Here is a 12,840-nt window from a genome sequence, read left to right as displayed (position 1 = left end):
GATAAAAATTCCATTCTATTATACAAGAATCTTTTCATATTTTAGTTTTATAGCTTTGTTTCACACATTATCATGACTATCCATTTTATATACCCTTAGAAATAATGTTCTCCGCCTTATTTAAATATATCGATATCTCTAGTGAGATACATGAATATTCAGTTTCTATGCTCACTGTGTGCTTTATTAAATGCACAACTAACAGCTAATGAAAATCAAAGACAATTTAGTTTTCAAAATTATATTTTTATTTTTCTTGAATGGTACAGTTTCTATAACTCACTGAATTATTCAACCAATAGAAATGTGTGATATATGTCAAGAGCCCAAACTTTCGCAAACATTTTTTCTTAATTTGAAGCAATGAAAATAATTAGAGTTGGGGGCTGCATTCAGCTTTTAAGACAGGTGGTAGTCATTTGTTCTTTAGAGATAGTGATACATTTTTGGCATAAATAAAAAAAGACAAATAGACTAATTATAATGAAATGACTGCTATTTTCTATCTGTGCAGATGCTTCTCTTTCTAACTTTAAAATTATTCGCATCCTCCTGGGACAGGGCAACAATTAGGCTTGCAGAGTAGATTGGAAACAAAATGTAAAGACAGGATGGCACTAAATAGGGAAGTATTGGATAAAATCGCAACTTTGGCCAGATGGAAAGATGAGTGGCAAAAAAAAGGACATGAGAACTGAATCCCTTTAGTATTTAAAGTGTTCTTTCCTGTCTATTGGGGCTACTCTCTTGAAAACATGAAGCCAGATTGTTCTGCTGCCTTCTGAACTCATTTTAAGTTGTTCGCAACACATTTTTTTGCATAATACTTCTTTATTTTCAATCACACGGTGTCTATTTAATGAATTGTGAATTATGAGAATCCATGCTTGCTGTTAGGCATCTTTTCAAATATGTCATCAACCCTACTCGAGACTTGTGAAATAAGAGGATGGTGACAGAAGACTTGGTCAGTTTCTATGAATAAGTCAAATGCTATGTCTCCTACTTTCTACTGCACATTCACATTAAGAGTGGGGTCAGCAGATTCCTTCACAGACTTGTAGGGGTAAGTCAACTTCCTACATTATGGATGGAACTCAGAAGGAGTGAATTTGATTACAAGTCACAGAGCAACTGCCAAATTAATCCCACTTGATTGGCAGTAACTCGGCACCCACTAATAGAATTGGAAATTTAGGACAGCAAAAATCTGAGGATTCTGATTAAATATTTAAAATACTAAGACATTAAAAATAAACACTAAAACATCAAAAGTATTAAAATCCTAAAATATTAAAGCATTGAAAACAAATATTGAAATATTCTGTGGTTTTGGCTTAATTAGACAAGATACTATGTAACTTTAAAACTGCCTAAGGTGCTAGCAGAGGTTCAAATTCCACATCTGAAATTCATAATATTCAAAATGAAACTGGAAATCGCCCCTTCAAATCCCACCCCATTCTGTCTGTACTATTCTCCCTGAGTCAGGGTCACATAAGGTAGATGACCAAAATAATGGTATGCCTTATCTTTCTTTCACAGTCCTTATCCAGTAAGTAGGTCAACAGCATTTCCAGTCTGTCAACAGTGAATTCATTCCATCTCTTGAATCTATTCCATCTGTGTTGCCCTTGCCGTTAAATTAAAGGCTAGATTGTCATCTGTCTGCAATATTCTGAATCCATTTAGTTGGTTCTTTCATTTGTTTTCAATGAATCACTATTTGGTGTTCACTCTGTACTCTCTACCAAAAGCTGTAATTATAAAGATAAGTGAAAAGCAGTATCTATTTTCAAGTAACTTACTCTTGAGTAGAGGAAACCAGACACATAAAAAAAGAATCAACGTTATTATATATATGTTTGTAAAACAGTCCTTTTGGATAGAATGTGAAATTTCTATTTCTAAAATTGTTCAAATTTAGTTTCCAAACATCTAACCTTGCCTCTATCCAATGATTTCCCCACCCTGAGAGTAACCATTATAAAATGCAAATCCAATCCTTGCTTAAATTATTTAATTATCTATGCATCACCTACTAGATAAAATCCAACTTGTTCTCTGTATGTTTTTATAAGAAAGTAGCAGTTCTTAAAGTGTGCTTGGGGACTCATGGGGAGGGACAGGAGGTCCATGAGACCCTTTCAGTGGATCTGAAAGGTCAAAATTATGTTCACGATAATCTTAAAATGTTTTTTGTTTTTTCACCCTCGTTTTCTCACAAATGTACAGTCGAGTTTCCCAGACACTGCATTACTTGTGATATTGCAACAGATTGCTTGAAGAAGCAGATATGAGAATCCAGATGTCTTCTATTAAACCAGACAATAAAAAAAATGCAATATTGTGAACAATGCCAATCTTCTCATTAAATTGTTTGTTTTTTGGGGGTAAATTAATTATCTTTTACAAAAATATATTATTTCTGTTACCACGTAATGGATTTATTATTCTTGTTTTAAACAAATGAGTTAATAAATATTTAAATATTTCTCAGCTTTAATTTTTAGTGTGGCAAATATCAGTAGGTGTAAATCACATAAATACAAGTACTTTGGGATTCTCAATAATTTTTAAGAATGCCAAGGGGTCCTGAGACCAAAAAGTTTGAGAACTGCTGCAAAAAAGCATTCTGTTAAATGCTGGCCTTGTCTCATACTGCTGTTTACACTTACTCCGTGCTCTAATCATACCAAGACTTTCCATTTCCCAGAATATGTCATGCTGTCTCCTCCCTCTAGTCACAGACAATGTGTTAATCTCCGACTGTTTCCCGCCCTTCCAGGCCCCACAGAGAAAAGGGACTGAGGCTGAATGAGGATGAGGCAGGGGAACGTGGGCGTGCATACACAAGGACCCAGAAGAGAATTCCTGTTAGCTTGCTGCATGCTGCTCTGTTGCTCTTCCTTGAATGTTACACTCAAACATCTTTCCTGGAAACCCATCAAAGCCCTTTGTCTACCCCAAAACAGTTTCTCTGTCACTCTACTTTTATAGGACCCTCTGTTAATAATTCAACTAGCATACATTTTGCTATTTTAATTATTTGTTTATAATGGAAATTGTTCTAGAATATAGAGAATATTTTTTCCTCTTTTGATTCCAAATGGCATCCTGAAGTTTTTGAGCTTCCTAGAAATTTGAATAGGTTATTTCTAAAATCTAGGAAGTGCATTTAAATGTAAGTTTTGCTAACACCTTATGAAATCTTCACAGAAAAATTTCTACTAATTTTAGTATGCATTTCACTTCATGATAATTACTAGTTTACAAGTCTGTCTCCCTCAGTAGGGTGTTATTTCTATGAAGGCAGAAAACAAGACAAGCCTATTACATAAGGGAGGTAATATAGCACTTTAGAAACGATTGTCTCTTGAATCCCCAAACTCACTGAGGCAATCAGATAAAGGCCCCTCTTTGATTGTTGCTTTCAGTTTGAGGCTGCCATACTGCTGGTCTGTAAGAATAGTTACAGTATATATAGAGAAAGAAAAATAGCATATGATTTCACTTATAAGTGGAATCTAAAACAAAATAAAACAAATGAACAAGCAAAACAAAACAGAAACAAATCCAGTAGTTATAGAGAACAAGCTGATGGTTGCCAAAAGGGAGGGGGTGGGGGATGGGGAAAATAAAAATCAGGGTAATAGTTTCAAAACCACTGCATTAGTCAGCTTTAAAACCACTCTAATAGACAAAGGTAGATGGTTCTATCTCCAGTCCTTAAATTAAAAAAAAAAAAAAAGTAGTTATAGCAATGTCCTGAGATATTCAAATGGCTCTGGAAGGTTTCTTCTAAAAAAATATCTCTTGTAGAGTAGGAAGTTCCTCTTAGATGAAGGAAATAGCTTCTGGGAAAATTAAGCTTATCAGTCAGCCATGTCTTAGAGTGAATTACTTTAATCTTTTAATCAAATTGCTTTTGCTTTAATAGCTTGGGTACAGATGATAGTGTTCTGGGTCATCTTGTCCTCCTAAGCTTCATATATACTTACAGGCCGTAAGGTAGTGAAGCAAAAATGAACTTTAGTTCCTTTCTGTTTGAACACACTTGCTGATCGCAGCAAAAGTTGCCTCCACTGGGACCTCCAATCCACTGACCCCATCAAATTTGTCCCCTTTATCTTCCCCCTTTTGTCTTTAATTACCTTTTTTATGGTTAAATTCCATGGTTCCTTATTATAAAAATTTCATTATGTAGAATCTAAGCTCTTTTGCCCCAAACTCTCCATTATCCTCAACTAGCAAAAGAATTCGGAATTTAGTTGAATTTGGGTATTTGCCTATTCCACTCCTGTCCTCAAATATCTGAAATAGAGAAAAACAAATAACCACACTGTCTCAGTTTACTTTTATGGCAACAAGTCTCCATTCTTCTATTGCACTCATTCTCCCATTCTCTGAGTTGACTATTCTCCACCTTCTTCTGCCTCAAAGATCCAGCACAGCTTCCATCTTCCTCATTCGTAACTAATATCCTTCCTTCTTTATTCACTGAGAGAGTGGAAGCAATGAGAAGAGAGTATACACATTCTTCACCACCAAATCTAACAACCTACTTGCCTCTGGGCTAAATATTTTGTCTTCTCTCCTGCTACAATTCTTCTGCCTGGGCATTGAGTCCTATACCCTCTCCCCTATTCAAGACTTTCTTTCTGAAACTTCTCTCTCTCTTGCATTAACAGATTTTACCCTTACTACTAAATCATTGTCATCAGCAGGTAACATCTTGTGAAAATCCAGTTTAAAAAAATTATTCTGACTGCATTTCCCCTTGTAGCTATCACTTCAATTCTTGTCTCCCTTATGCAACAAAACACCTCTAAGAGTTATCTCTACTCACTGTCTTCATTTCTTCTCTCTTCTTTCTCTTCCCAAACTTTCCTAGCAAAGCATTTGTTCTCACAAGCACTACGAAAACAGTTCTAACAAGTCACTTGTTACCTCCCTGTTACCAAATCCAATGGTCAGTTCTCAGGCCTTATCTTAACCTCTCAGCAATAATTGGCACAGGTGATCACTCCTTCCTTTGTAAAATAGTTTCTACACCGTCTTCATATTCTCACGTTTTTATCCTCTGTAAGTGGCCAGTCTTTCTGCTCCACATGCTTATATTTTCTTTCTCTTCCTAAAATAAATATTTGAATGTTCCAGTGCCCAATCCTCATATCTCTGCTCTTCTCACTATATACTCACTCCTTAGGTGATTTCCTTTATTCCCAGTGGCTAATGACTTCCAAATTTATATCTATATTTACAACCTCTCCTATAAACACCAGACATCTGTATCCATTTGTCAACTCAATATTTCTGTTTTCTCAGTATCAAGTGGGCATTTTTATACTTGATAGAAATAAAACAGAACTTTTGATTTCTCCATCCCTATCCCTAGCCTTCATTTTTGTCCATTTTACTACCATTCACCCACTGCTCCTAGCAAACACTTAGGAGTTATCATTGATTCCTTTATCCTCCAGGGACTGAATAGCTTACATTTGCCCATCTAGATTTATTCTCTTCCCTTCTTTCCTTAAAATTTTTTTAATTAAAAATTTTATTTCTGTATTTTTTACTTTGGTAAGAACATTTAACATAAAATCCACCCCAGTGACAAATTTTTAGGTGCACAGTACAGTATTGTTAACTGTAAGTCCAATGTTGCACAGCAGAACTTCCCATTTCAGCTTCATATGAATTTGAGGTTTGGCTTTTTTGTTTCTGAAAAAAAGACTGTTGGAATAATTTTGATAGAGATTGCATTGACTCTGCAGATTACTTTGGGTACTATGGACATTTTAATAATATTAAGTCTTCTTGCCCATTGATACTGGATGCCTTTCCATTTATTTGTGTCTTGTTTAATTTCTTTCATCAGTGTTTCGTAGTTTTCATTGTTCAAGTCTTTTATCTCCTTGGTTAAGTTTATTCTTAAGTATTTTATTCTTTTTGGTGCTACGTAAATGGGATTGTTTTCTTAGTTTCTTTTTGAATAATTCATTATTAGTTACCTTGATATCAAATTCAGGCAAAGACACTACGAGAAAACTGTAGGCTGATATTCCCAATGAATATAGATGCAGAAATCCTCAACCAAAAACTAGCAAACCAAATTCAGTAGCACATTAAAAGGAAAATACACCATGACCATCTGGAATTTATCCCTGAGATACAAGGATGGTTTAACATAAGCAAACCAGTCAAAGGGATACACCATATTAACAGAATGAAGGATAAAAATTATACAATCATTGCAATAGATGCAAAAAAAAAAAGCCATTTGACAAAATTTAATACCTTTTCATGATAAAAATTAAGTATAGAAGAAATTTACCTCAACATATTAAAGGCCATATATGACAAGCCCACAGCTAACAGCATACTCAACAGTGAAAAACTGAAAGCTTTCTCTTTAATATCAAGAAAAAGGAAAGGATGCCTGTTCTCCACACTTCTGTTCAACACAGTACTAGAACTGCTAGCTAGAGAAATTAGGCGATAAATAAATAAATAAATAAATAAATGCCATCTAAATTGCAAAGAGAGAAATAAAATGATCTGTTTGCAGATGACATGATCTTATATATGGAAAACTCTAAAGACTACACACACACACACACCAAAATCTAACTCTTAGAACTAATAAATTCAGTAAAGTTACCGAATACAATTTGTACCTTCTTCGTATGACTCAATGGGAAGTACCAGCAAGAGGGCAGAGAGAAGAGAATGAATCTGGGGCATTTGTCTCCCTGGCTTCCTCCTTATGAGTTTACTGAAGGATGGCTAATGACAGCTTCCGTCAGGTCAGACTCTCTACACTGCTCTTTCTGTCTCAGGTTTTTGATAACCATTCTCTCTCTTCCCTGCCTTTAGACCTAGGGGTATAATATCTTCCTGTTCATAATAACCCTGAGGTCCTGATCTTTCCCTTGTGATTTCTTTACAGCCTTCTCTCATCTTTGTAAAAATCCCACTTATGAACTGCTCCAGATTGCCCAAGTGATATGTTTTTTGCCAGTAGCCTGACTAATCCACCTCACATTCACATTCAACTCATCAATAAATACTATAATTTCCACTTTCAAAATATATTCCAAACCTCAACCAGTTTTCACCACTGCACTATCCTCATCCTAGTTTAAACCACCTTAATTTCTCACCTGGATTAGAGCAATAGTTTAGTACTTCTGCTCTCTCTTTCCACCCCATTCTATTCTCCACACAACAGCCAGTTATCTTTTTAAAAAGTAAGTCAGATAATACCATTAACTTGCTCACAAGCTTCTAAAGGTTTTCCAGTACATACAGAATGAAATAAAAATTAAAATTCATGATAATGGACAAGAAGTCTCTAATTGACTTTTGCTTCTCCTAATTCCACTGCCTGACACTTTCCCTAACACTTTCTTGTATTGTTTCAGTCACAACAGTTTCTTTGAAGTTCCATGAACACTCATATCGTGCTACTATTTTAGAGAGTTTGCGCTCAATGTCATTCTGTGGAGAATGTTCTTATCCTAGATATTTACATGTTCCATTTCTCTTTTCAATAAGCTCTCTATTTAAATGTCATCCCATAAAAGAGACTTTCCTTGAATGCACTATCTAAAATAACCTCCGCTCTATATCTACTTACATACTTTTATTTCTCTCCATACTATTCATCACTGCCTCATATGATCTATGTATTGACTTGTCTATTGTCTTTTCCCACTATGTTATATACTCCGTGAATGAAGGGATTACCACTTTTATTCACCACTGTGTTATCAGGGCCTATAATAGCACATGGTGTTTATTCAGAAGCTCTAAATAAATTTGTGGTGCAGAAATGAATGAATGAATAAATAGGAATAGAAATATACCAAATGGATCAACTAAATTAAATGTAAATTTAAATAAAAACTTAAATGAAAAGCCAATTCATAGTCAAAGTTTGCTTAATGAGAATATAGGGGGAAGAGTCAAATTAATATAATAGGATCAGATTAAAATAACCTGATTCAACCTCTAACACTGGAACTGTTTCTTGAAATGGGACAAGACATTTTTCCAAAGCCAATTAATAAGGCTTCCTCCCCTGGACAATGCCAGATGGGCATAATAGGGTTTGATGCTCTAGTTTTCCTTTTTTTTTTTTTGTGGGCTATGGCTGAGTAAGACCCCTTGTTAATGATCCCTTTGAAAACAATTACTATGCAAGATATCATACATAGGAAAAGGTATATAAATGCACATGCCAAGCAATAAATAATAAAAAGGTTAATAACACGCCTGTATTCAGGGTAAGCTATAAGTATTACCAAGAATTTTTGAAGCTTCGTCTCTAACAGATTTTAAATTTCTGCTCTCCTCCAAAGGTAATAATTATCCTGAATTTTGAGTCAGTTATTTCCTTGCCTTTTTAAATAGCTTTATTACATATGAAAACTATAAAGATCTGCATAAAAATGAAATTATTAACTATTCTCTCACGTGTGTTTTTGCTCATCATTGTATTAAGATTCACCCATGTTGATGTATTTAGCTTTAATTCACTAATCCTCACTTTTGTACATTATTCCACCAAAAACATTTATGCTAATTTATTTATCCACGTTACTCTTGATAGGCTTTCAGGTGGTTTCAGGTTCCTGTGCTATCCTTTACAAATCACTACGAATATTCTTTTACATGTCTTTCCATTACTATTAGCCTTGGAACCATTCTCTCTCTTTAGAAGACTTTTAAAAAAATAGAAGACTTTCTACTTCTATGTTTAATCCATTTTTCATTGATCTCGCAATTACTGAGGAAAATCTTGTTTTCCTCATTTCGGCATCCTTAGTCAGCAGTTTATTGTAGCCCTTCGAAAATGTACTGACATCACCTTAAATAATTCATTTGGAGAAGCTCTGAAGTTAACACATCAGTGACAATGAACTGTCTCTGAAGAGCTGTTTTCTTTTCCTAAAAGCATCGCCCCCCCCCCCAAAAGCCTTTAATATATTTTGGGAGATATTTAAATTTTTGATAGTTCTATAACATCACAGAAGAATTTTTTTCATAAAATTGTGTTGGTGTTCTCTAAGCATTTTAAAATGAATTAACTCCAAATAAATAAGTAGACTCTGGTGAGAAAAAAGAAAAAAAAATTGTGCTTCTATTTCAAATTAGTGAAGCAGTTACTCATTTCAGTGACTACTTTAGATTGACCAACTTATTTTAGCCTTGATTACACTGAGAGATTAAATGACTCTTCTCCTAAGAAAGCCTGCCTGATGTAACAAAAATATAGATGCACAGTTAAATTTGCATTTCAGATAAATAATATTTTAAAGAAGTATGTCTAATATTTGAGATCTACTCATACTAAAAAAGTATTAATTTTATTTAAAATGCAATTAACTAGGCATCGTGTATTTCATCTGTCAACCCTATCCTTTTCCTACTAATTAGAACTCTCAAGGTTTCCCTCAAGTGTTTGATTGGCTGAAGACATTGCTTGTATTTCAGGAACTCACTAGCTATGAGGACCTTAGCAATCTTTCATTGCGTTTGCCTATTCCTTTCATACTGTCCGTTATCTTTAAGCAAAGCACTGAGAATCTTAGGATAACTATTTTTCCCAAGGAAGATCACTTTTGTCGACGGTTCTCTAATAAAAATGTTTTCTAAAACAAAATACATTTCAATCTTCAAAAAACACCACGCACAGCTGCTGACAATATAAGATGCTGCAGGTTTGGGCCTCAGAGTCTAGAAAAATCTGAGAAGTCCTGAAATACCGCGAAATCCTGGATTGGAAGTCTTTTGAACCTCCTCAGTGCCCATACTTTTAACTGCCTCAGCCAGCTATTGCCCCGCCCCTTTTGGCCTACCTGGAATGGCGTCTTGGTACTAGGCCTACCTTTTATCCGCTGGCCTGTCTGCACGTGGAGTTGGCCTGCTCCCTTTGCTAGCCTTCTAGAACTTTTCCCCACTACGGTCCAACTACAACGAACATCATTCAAGATGTCTGACAACGAGAGCGGCACGGATAGCCCACCAGAGGAGCGTTCTAGAGCAGAGGCCGGGAGCGAGACATTCTCAGATAAAAAAATGAGCGTGAGCTTGACCAGAGATGGAGACGATACCACAGATGGTGATGGTCCCAGCCTTGCCAGCAGAGAAAATCAAGGCTCAGACTCAGAAAATTCAAACGAAACCATTATCCCTCCAAGCATGGAAGACAGTGATGAAAACCTGGTACGTGACCACTTAATAGAGGAGGATCCAGTATTGGAAAGGGAGGAGGAGGTGGAAGGAGAGGAAGATGTGGAAGAATCTGCAGCAGAACAGCCCCAGGTACAGTGTAATGAGCCCAACTATTTACCAGATGAGGATCAAGCCCTGGAGGACTGGATGTCCTCAGAGACATCTGCCCTGCCCCATCCTCGCTGGAAAGTCCTTACTGCTCTTCGAGAGCGGCAGCTGGGTTCAAGTCCCCGCTTTGTATATGAGGCCTGTGGGGCAAGAGTCTTTGTGCAGCGTTTCCATCTGCAGTATGGGCTTGAAGGCCATGGTGGTTGTGTCAATTGCGCGCACTTTAACCAGCGTGGTACCTTGCTGGCCAGTAGCAGTGATGACCTTAGAGTGATACTTTGGGATTGGATGCGTAAGCAGCCAGTACTGGACTTTGAGACTGGTCACAAAAATAACGTCTTTCAGGCCAAGTTCCTTCCCAACTGTGGTGATTCCACCCTGGTCACATGTGCCCGTGATGGGCAGATACGGGTAACAGACCTAAATGCTCTGCCACACCTTAATCTTTCCAAGTGTGTGGCCCAGCATAAGGGAGCCTGCCACAAGATGGCTCTGGAGCCAGACTCCCCTTTTAAGTTCCTAACTTCAGGTGAAGATGCAGTTGTCTTTGGCATTGACCTCAGACGAAGCCAGCCAGCTTCAAAATTGGTGGTAACAAAAGAGAAGGAGATGAAAGTAGGACTGTACTCAATCTTTGTGAATCCCATGAATACTTACCAGTTTGCTGTGGGTGGACAAGATCAGTTTGTTAGAATTTATGACCAGAGGAAAATTGACGAGAATGAGAATAATGGAGTATTTAAGAAATTCTGTCCTCATCACCTGATCGGCCATGATTCCAAAGCAGCCATCACCTGCCTCATGTACAGCCATGATGGCACAGAGCTCCTGGCCAGTTACAATGATGAAGATATTTACCTCTTTAACTCCTCTCACTGTGATGGAGCCCAGTATGTTAAGAGATATAAGGGGCACAGAAATTATGCCACGGTCAAAGGCGTCAGTTTCTATGGCCCTAGAAGTGAGTTTGTGGTGAGCGGTAGCGATTGTGGGCACATCTTCCTCTGGGAAAAATCATCTTGCCAGATCATTCAGTTCATGAACGGGGACAGGACAGGAACCATAAACTGTCTTGAGCCCCACCCTCACCTACCTGTGATGGCGACCTGTGGCCTAGACCATGATGTCAAGATCTGGGCACCCACAGCTAAAGCTACCACAGAGCTTACTGGATTAAAGAATGTTGTTAAGAAGAACAAGCGGGAACGAGATGAAGATAGAATGCACCGTACTTACCTGTTTGACGACCACATGATTTGGTTCCTCATGCATCACCTGACACAGAGAGATCATCACCGGCACTGGGGAGATCCTGAAATCATGCAAGCACATTTGGATGATACATCGGAGGAGGAAGAGAACCAAGAACGTGTGCAGTGCACGCCATCCTGAAGGCCTCATACCTGCTCCAGCTAGATGTCACTTCAGCAGGCCAGACTTTAAGTTTGAAATTCAGTTTAACTAATAGATTTGCCTTTTATTTTCCACAATAAAAACCATCTTCCATCTCTTTCCTCTACTTTCCTTCCTTCCTTTCTCACATTCTTCCTCCCTCATTCTTTTTCTCTCCTTGGTTTCTTTATTCCTCTTCTTTATCCTTTATATATAGTGAATGTATAAGTAATTTATTTATGCCTCCTTTCCTTTGGTCTCTTATGGTTGACCTCTAAAGGTTCCTAATTCTGGAGAAAATATTAATAGCTTTATTGAATCTTATCTTCTCATTTCTGACACTCTGAAACTATCACCTTTTTTTTTTTTTCATTTTTAGCAGTTTATTATTCAGGTTAAGTTCTTTGAGTTAAAAATTTTAGAAATGTGTTTGTTCTTTAAAAGTACAGTAAAATAAAACAAACTAGCATTCTTTTTTTTTTGAATGCTAACACTGGTCCATACACACATGCATGCACACATACATATGTGCACACACACACATGCATACGCATACAGATTCTCACACACACACAGAGAAAAGGAAAAGGGGAGAAAAGATGGATAGATGAATTCCTAACAAGACAATTCATCTTTCTAGAATAAAAGGGTTGTCCACATTTTCTGAATCTGTATGTTAATATTGATTAATTTGAAACGATGGAGGCTCGTAAGAATTAAATTGAATCACATGACATTGTTTGCTCTGAACTTTCAATTTTCTTGAAGTCTCATGGCTGAGAACATCCACAGAATTACCATCCAGAAAGTACTCTTGGGACAATCATCTCCTAGAAGATACCAGCCAGGACTATAAGAATTCCTAATATTTGAAAACATATATTTGAATTAACTTTAAGAATAACTTCATGTTGCAATAAAGAGTTGTTTATACTTACAGATCACCGTGTGATATCTTTGGAAGAAATATCTCATTAGACATCCATACATTGCTTAAAATTCCCTTTGGTTCTTTATAAGAGTTTAATTGCTTTTAATATTTTGTTCTAAGCCTTATTTAATGTAAATTTTGGGTGCTGGATGTCCAATTACTATTCC

The 12,840-nt window shown here is 36.6% G+C and overlaps 1 pseudogene; it reads left to right on the top strand.

Annotated features, from left to right (window-relative positions):
- The first annotated feature begins 9,999 nt into the window (after positions 1-9,999).
- On the top strand, positions 10,000-11,742 carry LOC105304729 (annotated as a pseudogene).
- Positions 11,743-12,840: the final 1,098 nt, after the last annotated feature.

This window comes from Pteropus vampyrus, unplaced genomic scaffold, assembly GCF_000151845.1.
Source record: "Pteropus vampyrus isolate Shadow unplaced genomic scaffold, Pvam_2.0 Scaffold351, whole genome shotgun sequence".
NCBI classification, from domain to species: domain Eukaryota; kingdom Metazoa; phylum Chordata; class Mammalia; order Chiroptera; family Pteropodidae; genus Pteropus; species Pteropus vampyrus.
This window is presented reverse-complemented; position numbering and strand designations above follow the sequence as displayed.